Raw genomic sequence first — 5,263 nt, forward strand, 5'->3', positions numbered from 1 at the left:
AAGGACTTGGCTAAAAGGTGTTTTGATTTCTCTCTGATTAGTGCTGGATCTCACTGTTGATTTGTCAACAGTTTTAGCTTCATCAGATGAAGCAGAAAGATGGGCAAGGGCAGGTTCTGTTTCCCCCAGCATCCTGGGGCTGGTACCAGCTGCACAAGAGGTAAGGCAAGGTTAGAAGTGCACTGAGGCAGCCCAGGTTCCAGCTAACCGCTACCCACCACTCCTGCTCAAACCCTCCTGCTTCCCACATTCAGTGGGTGGCAGAAAACATGGATTATTCCCACATTCAGTGGGTGGCAGAAAATGACAGCTACCCCACTCCTTAGGCTGTTGGCTGAGACCTGTGGGACTCATGCATTTGAAAGCTTTATGTGGGAAAAGGAAGTAGAGACTGAAGCACTCACACCCTAGGGAAATGCACAGATAACACCTCTGAGGACACAGCAGCATGTGGAGCACCATCACCAAATTTTGTCAGAGATCAACTCCTCTTGGGCTTTAGTGATGTCCCTGACCTGAGGGATGTGTTCTGTGTGTAACATTTCAGGGGCAGCCCCTCAGTGAGGCAGACACAGCCCTGTTCTCTGCACGGGTCACAGAGGGAGTGAGACATGAGGAAGAGGAAAAGGAGGAAGGTTGCCCTGCTCTGGTGAGCAGGTGCTCTTCTTCATCGATATCATAGCAAGTACCCCAGGAATATTAAGGCTGGAAATTGAGGAGCTTTAACCTGCTTAAGGCTCTGGGGCTCTTATGCCTTTATGTACACTCGTGCAGACAAGAAGCAAGTAAGTCTTGCAGCTCAAAATACAGATACAAATAATGCTGACGTTTGGTAAACAGTTCCTGTCTTCTGCTATGCTCCTTTGGAGAGAAAAAAAAAAAAAACAGTAAAAGAGAGAAAGCAAGCAAAACCCCCACAATTTAACTTTGCTACAAGATTTGTCTTCCTCCCCTTAGAAACATTAAAATCCAAGTACATGCCAGTAAAACGTTTTCAAGAGATGGTACTCAGTACATAAAAAGCTAAGCAAATAAACTTCAAACATCAGAGTACCAGATCTTAAAGCTTGGAATTTAAAACTGCAAAGTGCACAGAAATAAAACCCTTGCGGACATGCTAAAATGTCTAATTCATTATTATTTCAAAAAAGATTAAAAAATAATTTCTTAACATTAAAGTGCAATCAAGCACTGAAGAAATTATTTAAACTTTCCATAGGAAAAAAGCACACTTTAGAATGCTGCAAGGGTATTGATGGCTATTAAATATTTACTTTTCTCTCTAGCTCACACTAGAAAGAGTAATTTGTATTTGGCAGAAACTGGCTGCAATTACATTAGTCAATCCAAAAGCCCAACTTGCTCATACAAAATGCAAACAAATTAGTTAAAATGGTCTAATTAGCAGACTGTAAAAATGCAAAGCAAGGCTGGCATAAAAAATGTGTGCTAGACAAGTATACTTTTACAAAATAAACAGAAAGGCAAATATGAAATAGTCTAATAAATCCTAGCTAAATGTGACTATAACGTGAACCCAAATATTTAGGGATTGCACACTTTAAAGAAAAGTGTGGCTCTTTCTATGGGCTCTTAAATATTTTCTTGCAACCCACATTCCATCACAAATACATGAGTAATACCGCAGCTGAAGTTCTGGGATTTCAGTTGAGCCTGTGGAGCCGTGTGAGGGCAGGTTATATATACATTTTGTGTGAGAATATACACAAACACAGCTCCTAGTCAAGTTAATCAGAGTGCAAGGTAGCTTTGGAGCACACAAAGAATATAGGATGTGGCCTATGGAAGGAAGGTCAAGTCGTTTCTTTACATGTAGTGTATTTGTTTTGTTTCCACAATTAAGATAAATAACTGGAAGCATATGGAAGTGTGGAAACAGCTTAGATAAAAGATAAAACATGTTTGCCCTATGAGAAGTATAAACTGTGGGCATTGTCCATAAGGACTTAGCTTACTGGCTGAAAAGAACCACTACAAAAACTCTGTTACTGTGGTCACTGGTATATAGGACCAGAAAGGGCTTTGGCATCTTTTGCTTCATCACACCCCTGCAGTTTTTTAGTCTGTGGGGTTTTAACTTTCTGGTTTCTACACTATACATAAAATAGTCTCTGATGGTTCGTAACCTATCACATGAAGGAGCTGTTGTGAGGTGATGATGTGAATTTGTCTCATCACACGCTCCCCTGTCCTTCAGCACAGTGGAAGCCACATTCTTTCTTCTTGCCACCTGAGAGATGGCAGAGGATAGGTGGCTTTGGCAAAATAGTTAGAGATGCATTGAAGAAACAGTAACCATGAACCTTCAACAAAAATGTGATGTTATTTGGCACAAAGAACCTGTGTGCAAAAGCAGAAGTGTTCTGCCTACCCTGAAGAGGAGGTCACCCAGTAGAAATCATGCCTTGGCAAAAGCAGAGCAGTGGCCACGAGGTGCGGTCATTACAGACACTAGAGCTCAGAGGAGCTGACTCAGTTATTTCACTGAAATGCTTTACTGTGGCACCTTCACTCCCCCGTGCTGCCCTCAGAATGCCTCTCTGTGCCAAAGAGGTTCAGTCCATCACTCTCTCTCATGAAGGGCATTTATTTGGTGGGATGAATGTCTCTGCTGGTTTCAGTACCACTGGAGGACGAAGGTATTTGTGAGTGTAAGAGCAGAGCCCTGTGGGGATGGACTATTATTTCACTTAGTGCTTGACAAACGGCTTTGAGAACATGCAAGGTAACAAGCTACATGAAATGGTCTTTTCCACTTTCTTACCCATAGCCAGATATTTCCATCTCACAAAATTTTCTTCATATTTAGAATCTTGAATCCAACAGAGCTCCCTGGTGATGACTGGATCAAACAAGGATGTTGGATATATGAGGAAGAAAAGGAAGTGCAGGCATCAAAAAGGACATTTGAGAGGATCAGAGCTTGGGGTATGGGGAAAGAAGTCCTACCATGTGGGAAGGCTTCATCCTGTTGTAAAGAATCTCCACTATGTTGTCCCAGTTCTGTAGCTCCACGTCATGGGTGGCAGACAGGTGACAGGATGGTTGCTCTGTCTCTGCAATGCTCATGCTGAGATCACAGAACCACAGAATAATGAGGTTGGAAGAAATCTCTAAGATCATCAAGTCCAACCTATGCCCTAAGACCTCAACTAGGCTACAGCCCTAAGTGCCATGTCCAGTCTTTTTTAAACACATCCAGAGATGGTAGGACATTGAGATGCTTGAGCGTGTCCTGAGGGGGCAACAAGGCTGGTGAGGGGCTTGGAACACAAGCTCTATGAGGAATGTTTGAAGGAGTTGGGGCTGTTTAGCCTGAAGAAAAGGAGGCTTAGAGGTGACCTTATCACTCTCTACAACTTCATGAAGGGAGGTTGTAGTCAGGTGGGGATCAGTCTCTTTCACCAGGCAGCAACTGACAGAGCCAGAGGACACAGTCTCAAGCTGCGGCAGGGAAGGTACAGGCTGCATATTAGGGAGAAATTTTTCACTGAAAGAATAATAAAGTACTGGAATGCTCTTCCCAGGGAGGTGGTACCTAATTACTGTGATTACTACCTCTTTGAAGGAGCCATGGGACTAAGGACCAAAATTCAGCACAGTTCTCCAGGCTGGTGGCTACAAAGCTTGGCGTCCTGTGTTTCATTGCTGCATCTACAGTAAACTACAGCAAGCCCAGGTGAATGTATCAACTTCCTGCCTGGTGCATGGCTTTGTTCATTCTTCCCCACATCTGCTGGCTGCTCCATTATCCCTTAGGTGCCAAATACCAGGAAAGGCATAGATTCCTGAACTTTTGCAATGTTCCTCCTAGAGTTACTCACCCCTTGCAAGTGATTCACTGGAGAGACAGATGAATCTGAGCAGAGTGTGTTTAGCCTGGTGCACCTCAGCCCACCAGAGCAGATCTCTCCCTCTTATCATGGCATCCATGGTCAAACAGCCCAAGAGGGGAAGTGGCATGTTTCCTGTTCCCTAAATCTGCTGGGAGTAGCAGTGAGTGTCTGCAAACCAGCCTCATACATAATTCAGTCTGATTTCACAGAAAGCTTGGCTCCAAACTCTACTGACCCCAGTGAAAAGACTCCTCTAGACTCAGTGACTTTAGCTCATGCACAGGTTACATCTGGTTGCTATTTTTTGTGAGAGAGCAGCACTGGAATGAGAGAAATGATGCAGACACTGTATCTCTAGTAAACCTGCATAAAGAGATGTGAGTAGTGAGGAGAGGGTTGAGGTCATCCAGGAAAGGGTAACAGGAGATGTTTTATGGGAACTTGGGTGGATGGGGAAGTGAAGACAAAGACACAGGGAGGAAAAGTGGTAGAGATGAGAACTGAAGCAGAAAGGATGTAAGAACTACATCAAGAAATAATGTGTAAAGAAACTACAAAGGCAAGTGACAAGAAACACTAATTGTCAATTTCATTGCCTGAAATAGTGTCTGTAGCTGCAATATGACAGTGCAAATCAGACCTGTTTCTTAGGCAAACACAGCATGTTCACCATGGGGGAAAATTGTGAGGGGACCAAATAAGGAGGAAAGAACAAATGGTCAGTTTTCTCAGTGAAAACAGGATACTGCTGGAGACCCACAGGAATTGGGCTGAGGCCTGTACTAACACTGTACTGCTCAAGATAGAAAAATGAAAACTTATGTGAAGAACTAAAGAAAAAAGCCCTCCTGATACACACCCTTTGATAGACATTGAGGTGCTGGAGTGTGTCCAGCAAGGGCAAGGGAGCTGGGGAAGGGAATGGAGCACAAGTGTGATGAGAAGGGGCTGAGGGAGCTGTATTTAGTATTTAGCCTGGAGAAAAGGAGGCACAAGGGAGGATTTTATCACTCTCTACAGCTGCCTGAAAGGGGGCTGTAGACAGGTGGGGGGCAGTCCCTTTTCCCAAATAATAAGTGATAGGTCAAGAGGAAATGTTGCACCAGGGGAGGTTTAGACTGGATATGAGGAAAAATTTCCTTGTGGAAAGGGTTGTCAAGCAGCAGAATAGGCTGTCTTAAGGATGTGGCTGATTCATCATTCCTGGAAGTATTTAGGTGACTTTAGATGTGGCACTTCGGGACATGGTTTAACAGTGGATTGGCAGTGCTGGGTCAATGGTCAGACTTGATGATCCTATAGGTCTTTTCCAACATAAAAGATTCTGTGATTCTATTATTCTGTGTCTGGGCAATAAAATAATAGTCAATATATTCTATATCAATAATGACAATGCATGTAGGAAA

Source organism: Melospiza melodia, chromosome 3, assembly GCF_035770615.1.
Source record: "Melospiza melodia melodia isolate bMelMel2 chromosome 3, bMelMel2.pri, whole genome shotgun sequence".
Taxonomy (NCBI): Eukaryota; Metazoa; Chordata; class Aves; order Passeriformes; family Passerellidae; genus Melospiza; species Melospiza melodia.